This window comes from Heterocephalus glaber, unplaced genomic scaffold, assembly GCF_053883595.1.
Source record: "Heterocephalus glaber isolate CG9 unplaced genomic scaffold, H.glaber_assembly_v1.0 deba00001504, whole genome shotgun sequence".
Taxonomy (NCBI): domain Eukaryota; kingdom Metazoa; phylum Chordata; class Mammalia; order Rodentia; family Bathyergidae; genus Heterocephalus; species Heterocephalus glaber.
The window spans coordinates 51,077,879-51,089,931 of NW_028258324.1; the positions used below are offsets into that span (position 1 = coordinate 51,077,879).

General features: G+C 32.4%; 1 protein-coding gene across 1 annotated transcript in view; it reads left to right on the top strand.

Moving 5' to 3' along the window:
- LOC147825339 (uncharacterized) overlaps window positions 1-12,053 on the top strand; it is a 183,415-nt gene that overhangs the window by 36,303 nt on the left and 135,059 nt on the right. The window lies entirely within an intron of this gene.

A 12,053-nucleotide genomic window follows, 5' to 3' on the forward strand; every position in this document is an offset into this window, starting at 1 on the left:
AACATCATTGCTTGTGAGAGACCCTATACTAGTTTGTTAAAATAAAACTGGATTTTACTAAATATTTGTCCATGTGATTTGATAGTAGTTACTCAAAAAGCTCAAAATAGTAGAAAAGTGAGCTGGGGATTTAGCTCAGTGGTTCCGCCACCAGCCTCTTAAGTGCAAGGTCCTGAGTTCAATCCCTGGTACCAAAAAACAAAAAAAGTAGAAAAGTCTTGTCTTTGGAATAAAGGACAGAGCTGTTACTGGTACCATAGAATGAAGTATGGAAAAGGAGCAACCTTTGTAAGTACTTTATAGAGATTAGTTACGATGTATTTCCTGTGTTTTACTATTACTTTATTTGATACTTGCTTTTTCTTTCTTCTGTGGTACTTTTGCTCTTCTTTTTTGGCCTTCCTTATTTTTGTTTAGTTTTCTGTCTTGTAGTTAATTTGATCTTTCCCTAATATTTCATTATAATATTCTAATCTTCTCATAGTTTGGTCCATTCATTGTTATACTTTAAAAAATATTTTCCTATGTATATAAATGCTCAGAAATTGCTACAATTCTTCAAACATGCTGTGTACTATGCAGACTTTGAAATGAATTATGTATCTTTTATATAAATGCTAATCTCAATATTTTAATAATAGTAAATAATTAAATTCTTGTAAGCAAATCAATCATTACCTGCTTTTCTATGTTGATATTTAACTGTTACATTATTTTTCCTCCTGATCACTGGATTCATGTTTATGCATTGTCTGAAATAATTTAGTGAATTATATTCAACTGAAGTTTGACTCAGTGAACCTAAGTGTTAAATGAGAATTACTATAGAGGAAACACTTAGATAAACATATAGGAAAAATATGAAAGACTCGGGCACTAGATGTCTAAGCTATGTCTTTAAATGTTGTCTTTTGAATTTGACACATAATGGCTTATAAAGAGGACTAAAGTCTGTGAAAATACAAGGACAAAACAGAAAAATCATCTACACACATTAACTTCTTGAATTTATAAAATAGTCTTTCTTATGGCCATTCTATCACATAACTGGAGTTTGGGCCAAATATTGTCTCCTTTCTATTGAGATGGAAATCAGTATTGAGATTCTGGGATTTAGCTCAGTGGTTCTGCTGCTTGCCTCGCAAGCGCAAGGTCCCAAGTTCTATCCCTGGTACCAAAAAAAAAAAAAAAATAAACATTCTGTTTGACCAGCTATGCCCCTTCTAAGGATCTTCCTGAAAGAATTAATGAAATTGTATTACAGTGATCCATGGTACCCATGTTTATATCACCACAACTCGTAATAGCTTATATTGGAAGCAGTCTATATCTTCATCAACAGATGAATGAATAATCTGTGACATTTATACACAATAGAGTACTACTGTGTTATAAAGAAGGATAATCTTGACTCATTTGTAGGAAAATGGATGCACTTTGTGACCAAAATAGTAAGTGAAGTAAATCAAACAGACAAGCTTAAGTATTGCTTGATTTCTCTTAAATGAGGAACCTTAAGTATAAGTAAATTAAATAGCAGAATAGAAGGTACATAACAAGAAACAGGGAGATAGAGCTTTTGTAAAAGGGAAGAGGAGCAAAAAGTGGAGGGAGGAGAGGGGAAGGGGATGAAAAAAGAATTGAGATGTGATTTGTGCATGTATTAACTCCATGATTGTAATCATGTACTACAAATGTACTAATAAAAATAAAAATTTTAAAAAATCTCATTCCTAGCTCTTTGCTCTTTCTACACATTTTTCTAACTGTGTTTTTAATGGGATTAAATGAATAAAACCACATGTAATTAAACTACAGGTGAAGGGTAGGAATTTAAAATAAATAACCCATACTTAACATATGTGTCCTAGTGGAATGCTTGTATAGGAATTTTGAGTCACTTTGAACAATCACTTGCTTTAGATGTATGCTTGGATTCTGACATTTTAGAATCACAAAACATCATGTTGGGTGAAAGTGAGGGGCATTGATTTGCACTAAGTTGCTGCCTAAATTGGTTAATTGGCTTTCTATAGAACTCCCTTGTTTAATTTGTTTTTGAAATAATAACAGTTACAGCATTAAGAATTATCTTACAAGTGAGAATTTACATGCTGTAGCTTAGCTGCTCAGTTCTTATCAGGAACAAATCTAGGCAAGTACTCTACACATACATTTCCTTTGGGGAAGGATTAAAACTGGAAAATCAGTAAGCTAAACAAATTTAGCTTCTTGGTTTATGAACATCATGAAATAGGTGGGTAAGTGTTCTAAGGAACTTTACAAGTATTATTTCACTGTTATCCACGAGTATTTCTTTTGGAACTGATAAGGAACTGAGTGTACGAAAGTGATGAAACCAAAAATGGATTTCATAAACTAATGGAGAAAAATCATTGGCTATTTGTATGCAGGAAGAATATAATATACAATTGAGTGATTACTGCATTTAGCTAAAAAGAAAAATAACATTTGCCTCAGTTATTTTTTACTTGAAGTAAAATATAACTTACCTTTTACTGTTTTACGTGAGTTCTATTTATGATGCAAAATTTAAAATTACCTTTAGTAATATATATTACAAACATTGGTTGTGTTTCAGGAACTTACCACTGATATAGAATGGGAAGTATTTGTCTTACATGTTAATCTTGTGATATATTTCAGCTTAGAGAAATGTGCAGTTGTAAGGTTTGTGGTAATTTATATTTAGCCTCTGGATAGCAAGACTTCCCCCTAGTGACAGCCTTTAACAAAGTTTCTAAAAATCTAAGCATTAGAAAAACAGTGCTATCTTTTGTATTGTGTAATATGCAAATACCTAAAGACCATTTAGATTGCCACTTAACACTCCTTGGTATATATAGGAAGAATAATGTTTATGATATCATTAACTTAAATTATAGTAACTGATTATCAGAAATCAGATTTAATATTGGGATATGTTTTCCCCCTAATTATATAAAAATATAATATTCATTGGTAGCATCATTAAAATATAGCAGCAATTATATATTAGACATTTGTTTAAAGATTTTTAGTAGTATTAGTAATGGGTGATTATAATATTTGTTGTATTTTGTATGCTTTCATGTTTTTAATGTATTTTCATCATTTTTACTTTAATACTATGGTGTGTGTGGTTCAGATCTTTTAACTGCTTTTGAAAAAAATCTTAACATCTTATTATAATGATTTTATTTCCTTTTAAGCTTGTTTTACCTTAATACAGCATTATTTAACACAGATTAATAGATTTCAGCTTTACTTCTGGCTTTAATTTTCTCTATTTTCTGAGAATTTATATGAAAGCTTCATACCTTGGACTTTCATTCTCATAGTAGTATTTATTGAAAGATGATTTTATTATTGCATATTTCCCTTTTTAGTTTATTTACAACTCATGTGAAATTACTGATTTTGCCCAAAGACTTAAATTCTTTATTAGACCAAGTTTATTTTGAATGTTGCAATACTTTATGTGTCCCCCAGGCTTTGCTGTTTACATGCTTTTTACACTCATAATGAAAAAATATTCGATAAAAATATATAGACCAAAATAAAATTAATTTATTGATACATTCAGTTATTCATGTCATAGTCATTTTTGAGTGATAATACATTTAGAATGATGGTAGAAATATTTAGATTGTGCAAAGTTGACTAAGATTTAATTGAAATTTAGTGTATTCCTTCTGAATCCTATTCACAATTGAATGATAGTTGTCATATGTTTTGACGATAATAGGAGCATTTATTGAGTACTAAGGATGGAGCAAGTAATATGCCAAATATTACCCTATTATTAAGATAGGTATATGAGAACATTATTATTGTTATTGATTGTCCTAGGGATCCATCCCAGGGCCTCACACATGTCAGTGTTCTCCACTGAGCCATGCCCCAGCCCTATAGGACAACATTATTTTCTCTTTTTTGTATAAGTAAAGTTAGGCTTGGAAGGGTTCAGTAAATTTACTGAAGATCTCATAATAAGTACGGTTGATTAACCTATACTTCATCCATTACTCAAAAAAAGTTTAAAAAAATGTATTAAGGGTAGGTAGAAGGGCATGCACTGGGAGTGACAAGGGTCTATCAATTTCTAAAATGTCTTATAAAGTCTACTACCTAATACATTATATGTGACTATGCTTTCTCTGTGCTTTCAGAAAGCACTCTTAGCCAAATACAGATAAGCTTGCAACTTGGCTTCTATCCAGCTTCATAGATCATGATCATCCAGAATTTTAAAATTAACTACATACTGTGTATATATTTCTATATTATTATTTATTTTGGAAGATATATGCAGGTAGAGGAAGCAGATTCTTTTTTCAAGTTACATGTAAAGTTAAATTTATGAAACATGACACTATATTGTTGAATCAGCTTGGGGGTAGTTTTAAAATTTAAAGAAACGATAAATTTTTTTTTAAATGAAATATTAATAGTGAGATTAGACATAGTACATATGGTTTCAAATGTAAATCCATTCGTTAAAGAAGCTATTTTTTTTTATAGTGAGTTAGTCGTAAACTGAGTCTAAATTGAAGTAGGAAAAACCTTGTTACTTTCCTTTGATATTTTTGAGTCTATTATTTCTTCTACTGTTTATATAATCACCTGAAGAATAGTAAGTGTTCAAGAGGGGTTGAGGTCCAAGGTAAGGGAGAAACAAGCATGCACTAATTGGATCCTTTGCCATTGAAAGTACATTTGTATGTCTAAGCATGTTAAGTGATAGCTGGAAAGGTTTCTTGGTGATAGGAATTTGCTGTGCAACTGCCTCGGTGTACACTTCTTAAAGCTGGGTGCAGGCATAGATTGTAGTATTCATAGCCTTAGTCATGGTCCTAGCTATTTTCTACCCTTGATAGGTCCTATCCTGCCTCTTCGTTTCAAAGGCCCACTCTTTCTATTGTTTCTCTTTTCTCATGTCCTTGGCTTTATAATTGGTTTTATTTAATCCTATACAGAATGATAGAGGCATACGTAACTCTCCAACCATGCGTTTAAACTTAGAATATCTATTATGTCTGAATCCACCATCACACTTCATGTTTTTTGACTTCCATCTCCTCTGTCACCTTACATTTTCATTTATCACATACATTCTTAGTATTATTTTTTAAGAGTAGTTTACACAACTAATAATCAAAGTCTAAAATCTGTGTACCCTTAATTTTTTATGAGGAATTCCCTGGAAAAAACAAAGGATTTACTTTTTTTTTTTTTAAGAGAACATGTTTCATGTTGGTATTTGAAAAAATGTGGATTATTGATAGTAAAAGTAAGAAGAGCAAGCAATATTTTTAAAATGGATCTTTATTTGCTGAGAAGATAGTTATTATTGTGAAGAGTGGAAATGTGTATATCCTAACATCAGGACAAAGTAATAGAGCAGTACAAATTGAGATCCCAAAGAAATTAGAACATAGTTCTCTATCATAAAATAAAGTACCATTTTATATCTAAGGAATAAAAATTATGACATTTGGAATCAAATTGTCATGATTCGAATAACTATGTTATTTTGGTTGGGCTATGTTCTTTCTGACTTGTTTCTTCACTTATATATTGGGAATATTATCACTTTATAGAATTTTAAAATTAATTTTATTGGTACATTGTAGGTATACAATATAATGACATTCATCATTGGAAATTTATACCTTTACATAATATATCTTGGTTCTTATTTTTTCCCCATCCCCTGCCCTCCTTTCAACCCCTCCACCCCTTCATATTTACAAAGATTTTGTTTCCATTTTTTCCTTTTCTTATATTCCATTCCCTTTCCTTTACCCAACCCCTCCAACTTCCCTTTCCCCTTTGCCCTTTTTTTTTCCTATTTCACATTATCTACTATACCTTTTGATCCTTATTTACACTTTTAGTTTCAATAGAGAAACTATTCGGTATTTACAGATGTGTGTCTTATTTATTTCACTTAAGAGTATCACCTCAATTTGCATCCATTCAGCTATAAATGTCTCTAATTTCTCATTCTTTGTGGCTGAGTAGTATTCCAGTTTTTGGGGCATCTGAAATGAACAGACATTTCTCAGACGAAGTAGAAATAGCAAATAAACGTGAGAAAATGTTCAACATCACTGGTCATTTGAGAGATGCAAACGAAAACAACACTGAGATTCCACCTCACTCCAGAAAGAATGCCTGCCATCATGAAATCAACCAATTACAAATGCTGGCACGGCTGTGGGGAAAAAGGAACCCTTTTCCACTGTTGGTGGGAGTGCAGACTGGTGCAACCACTGTGGAAATCAATATGGAGATAGCTCAAAAAACTAGGACTAGAGGTCCCATTTGACCCAGCTATTCCCCTCCTGGATATCTTCCCCAAAGAATTAAAAGAATCATACCACAGTGATATATATGCACCCATGTTCATAGCGGCACAATTTGTAATAGCTAAAACTTGGAAATTACTCAATTGCCCATCAACTGGACACTGGATAAAATAATGTGTTTTTTTAATATATAAAATGGAGTACTACTCAGCCATATAGAACTTTTTATATATTAGTGCAATGTATATAAAGCAAGTGAAATAGTACATACTCATCCATTCAATCTTACAATTATTAGAGGACCTCAGTAAGTATATTGTACACTGACAGCATGACAGTAGTAATCTTACTTTCTGAAGAACAAGCTTACTTGGATAGACTCCTGAAATGCCCTATGGAAGACCTGCTAATCAGTATAATAAAATAGTATGTGAGACCCTGAACTTTAGTACAGTATAGTGTAGTGACTTTCCTGGATTGTTGCCTCCAAAGTCCTCTGATTCCTACAGCTAAAACCAGTTGCAGCTTTCTCTTCCTGTAACCTCCTAAACTTGAACACATTGACTTGTCAAAACCAACTCACTGTTTCCTCTCTGACCTTGTTCTTTAGCACTAATGTCTGCCTCTTGGCCTATTTCTTAATAGGAGGTAGCTGTGATTATGTTCCTTCCTTAGTTTTTCTACCACAGGGATTCTTCTTTATTCTCTCCCAATCATTCTGTGCACTGGACTTCTGTCCTGGAATTCTAGTTCTCAAGCAGAATATCTGTTACCAGCTTAATGAGACATCCTGATATTGACCCTTTGCTTGCTTGGACTTCTGTCGTAGCACTTCCAAGTGTATTTGATGCTTGCTTTGATTGTTTAAAAAGGAAATAAAAACAGTGACACATGCTAAGTAGCTGTTTGTGTAGGTTGCTGAATCTTACATCAAGGACAAGGGTATCTCTTTGATCTCAACAGATACTTGGGAAATTGTTGGATTTTTCTTTACTCCATTAGTAACTCCTGAAGCTGAGTGTTCAATGACCATAATCTTTTTAGTAGATCTTTCTTTTCTCTTGCATTTTCTATATTTTATTTGCTCATTTTATTTTTCCTTTAGGTTTCAATCTTCCTTTGCATTCTCTAAGTTGGGCATAGGCCAGAGTTATCTGCTTTGTTCTGGTGAGCCTACTCGTTTACAAACTTCTGCTAGATTTTCTTACTATCTGTGGTATTTTGTTTGTTTATTCTTTTCTTAAAAATAAAACTAAAAGCTTACAGACATAATTGCTTTCCCATATAATTTCTCATAAGTTCTTAAAGGTAGCTCTCAAACTTATGTTACTATCACTGTGTATTTTTTTTTAAGTAGGCTTTATTGTGTAGAACAGACTTAGATTCCCAGCCAAATAGAGTGGAAAGTACAAGAGGTTGCCTGTAAATCCCCTACCCTACACATGCATAGCTTTCCCATTCTCAGTGTCTTCTAGGAGAGTGGTACATTTGTTAGGCTTGATGAGCCTGTACTGACACATCATATCACTCGAAGTCCATAGTTAACATTAGAGTACACTCATAGAATGATTTATGTTTTATGGGTTTGGGTAAATGTATAATAACATCAATCCAAAGTCATGATATTTTACAAAGTATTCTCATTACCCTAAAGCCCCTCTTATGTCTGCCTGTTCTTTACCTCTTCCCTTGTAACTTCTTGGAATCATAGATATTTTTACACCTCTGTCATTTTTTCTTTTTTAGAATCTCATATACAGTATGACATTTTTAGATTGACTTCTTTCATTTACTGATATGTTTATGTCTCCTCCATGTCTTCTCATACTTGATAGCTCGTGCCTTTTAGTACTGAATAATATTCCATTGTTTGTGTGGTTGCAGTTTATTGGTTCACATACTGAAGGGCATCTCAATTGCTTGTGAATTTTGTTAAGTATGAATAAGATTGCTGTAAACAATTATATGCAAGTTTTTGTCTGAATATGTTTTCAATTACTTTGAGTAAATACCAAGTAGCATGATTCCTGGATGCTATGGTAAGAGTATGTTTAGTTTTATAAGAAGATGCCAAACTGTTCTCCAAAGTGGCTGTAACATTTTGCATTCATGTATAATGTTAATATTCATTGTGAGGAGTTGTTACATTTACGTAACACATCTTTATTCTTTTTTCATCCCTTTTTCTTCCCTCCTTTCCTCTGCCTCCCTCCTTGATCCCCTTCCTTTTTACAAAAGATCTATCATTTTGCATTCTTACCAGCTAAGAATGAGAATTCTTTATTCTCCCTATCTTGCTCCTATTTGGTGTTGCCTGTGTTCTGGATTTTGGCCATTTTATTAGATGTGTTGTGATATCATATTATTGTTTCAACTGGCATTTCCTTCTTGACATAAAATGTAGAACATATTTTTATATGCCTATTTTCAATCTCTATGTCTTATTCAGTGAGATGCCTATGACCACACCTGTCTTTAGTTCATTTTTTTTTAACTTGGATTTTTTTGTTTTCCCTTTTTTGAGTTTTAAGAGTTCATTTTGTGTTTTAGATTGCAGTCCTCTCTCAGACATCTTTTCCAAGCCTGTGGTTTATCTTTTCACTCCGTTGACATATCTTTCACAGAGCAGACATTTTAAAATTTTAATGATAAGTAACTCATCAATTCTATCATAAATTTTGATTTTGGTGTCATTTTAAAATGTAACCTACATTTCCTCCTGTGTTATGTTCCTTATGATTTGGTGCTCTATGTTGTATCTTTGGCCCATTTTGAATTAATTATTTTGAAGAGATGAGGTCTGTGCCTAGATGAATTTGTAAAAACAGTTGCTCTCCAGTTGTTCCAGGTCTTGTTGAAAAGATCAGCATTTCCATTGTATCACTTTTGCTCCTTTATCAAAGACGAGTTAACTTCATTTATTTATGGATCTAGTTCTTGGGTTTTTATTCTTTTTTATTGATTCATTTGTGTATTCTTTAACCAATATGATACTGTCTCGATTACTACAGTTTTATAGTAAGTCTTAAAATTGGATAGTGTCATACCTTTAGTTTTATTCTTTTTAATATTAGCTAATCTGGTCTTTTGCCTCTACATATATACTTTAAATATTTTGTCTTCACAAAATGAAACATTGGGATTTTAATTAGGATTGTATTTGAACCTATGGATCAAGAAGAACTGATGTGGGAAGAGCTGATATGTTGGTTGAGAAGAACTGATAGTCAACATGGACTCTTCCTATCCATAAGTATGGAATGCTCCTTCATTTATTTAGTTCTTCTTGGTTTCTTTCATCCGATTTTTGTAGTTTACTTCTTATGGATATATTATTTTGTGGGGATTTAAACTTAAGTATTTTATTGTTTTGAATGCTGGTGTAAATTATGTGTTTTCAGTTTCAAATTCTATGTTTTCTTTGCTTATATATAGGAACATGATTGACTTTTGTATATTAACCATGTGTCCTGCAACCTCTCTGTAATAATTTATCAGTTTTAGTTTTGTCAGTTCTTTAAATTTTAAACATAGACAATCAATCATGTTATGTTTGTCGGTGGCACACATGTCTAAAGACAGTTTTATTTCTTTTTCCAGGTAAGTTTACCTTTTCTTATTACATTACTTAGGATTCCAGTACAAAGTGAAAAAGCTGTACTGAGAGGCATCCTTGAATTTTCTTGATCTTAGTGGGAAAACTTCATATTTCTTACCCTTTATTATGTTGCTAGCTGTAGTTCTTGAAAAAGTATTCTTTATCAAAGTAAGGAAGTGTTCCTCTATTTCCAATTCACAGAGAGTCTTTTTTAAGTAAGTGGTTGTTGCCTTTTCTCAAGTGATTTTTCTGTATCTGTTGATATAATCATGGGATTTTCCTATTTATGTAATTGATATAATGGATTTTTAAACTGATTTTTGAATATTGGACCAGCCCTGTATACTTCAGATAAAGCTTACTTGGCCATACTTTTAATTGTCTGTATACAATTAAATCCACATTGTTGGATTTGACTTGCTATATTTTGTTGAGAAGTTTTGCAAGTAGGTTTATGTGAGATACTGATCTGTAGTTTTCTTGAAAGTTTTTTTTCTATAATATTTTGGTATTAGAGTAATACTGATCTCATAGAATGAGTAAGCATTCTCTCTGCTTCTGTTTTCTGGAAGAGATTATAGAGTATTAATACAGTTGCCAAAGTGTCTGGTACAGTTACCAGCATATCTATTTGGACCTGCTACTTTTCTCTTTTGCGTGGTTATTAATTATTGATTCATTCCTTTAACAGATATAGGCCAATTCAGATTATCTGTTTCTTCTTATTGTGCTTTGGTAGAAGATTCAGGACATCAGGGCAGCCATGACAGCACATAAAGACATGAAAGGACTTCAGAACTGCTTCAGAATATGTCAAGAACAATGGGATAAGTGTGTTGGAAGCAACAAGGGTATTTTGGAGAGGGGACTAATGGCAATGTATCTTTTAGTGTAAGACTTTTTTAAAAAAATTAAACATTCACTGTTGTTTTCAAGCATACCTCATATAGTTGAGTAATGTTATTTTGGTTCAATCTGACAATGTCTGTCTTTTAATTAATGTGTGTAAATCATTCACTTTCATAGTGATTTTTGATATAATTTGATTAATATATACCATAGCTGTTACTGTTTTGTATTTGTTGCGTTTATGTTGTATTTATGTTGTATTTGTTGCTTTATGTCTTACATTTTTTTCTCTCTTTTTGATTTTATTTGAACAGTTTATGATTTCATTTTCTCTCTCTGACATCAATCATACTTTTTTAACCTTTTAAAGTGAGTGCCCTAGAGTTTGCAATATATATTTACAATGAATCAAATCCACTTTAAAATAACATTATACTCTTTCATTGTAGTGCTACTCTTTTGTAATAAAATATCCTTATTTCTCTCTCCTGTCACTTGTACAATTGCTGTTATTAATGTGTAAGAATATACTTGTATGTATAGAGGTCCATTATCAAATATACTTATTTTGGATAAACTTCTGTCTGTTGGCTAAATTAAGAAAAACCATGAAAGTTAAATTTTACCTTCACTTAACAGTTTCCCCAGTGATCTTCTTTATGTCGATCTAAATTTCACATACATGTAGTTTTCGTTCTTTCCGAAGAACTTTTAAAAACATTTCTTGGAATGCAGTCTAGTGGAAATACATTCATAAGCTTTTGCCTGTCTGTGAATGATTGCATTTACTCTTCACCTTTAAAGGACAATTTTCCATAATATAGAACTCTAGGTTGTTGGGCTTGGTGTTGTTTTTTCCTCTCAACACTCAATCTTTTTCTCTACTCTTTTCTGCATGTCTTTTGAAGACAAGCAGTTTGTAATTCTTATCTATTTCTCTATAAGTGCTTCCCCCCACCACATCATAGGTTCTTGCATTTTTTTTTTTTTTTTTATTTCTGCAGTTTGAAAGTGTTATGCCTGGGTGTAGTTTTGGCATTCATCTTGCAATTTGTTCTCTGAAATCCCTGGATTTTTGGTTTGTGTCTGACATTAGTTTGTGTAAATTCTCAGTCATTATTGTTTCACATATTTCTGTTTCCTTCCTTTATTCTAATCCTTGTAATATTCGTATTGTTCATTCTTCTTATAGTTGTCCCACAGTTCTTGGATATTCTTTGTGATTCTTTCTCTCTCTCCCCCCCTCCCCCCCTCCCCCCCTCCCCCCCTCCCCCCCTCCCCCCTCTCCCCCC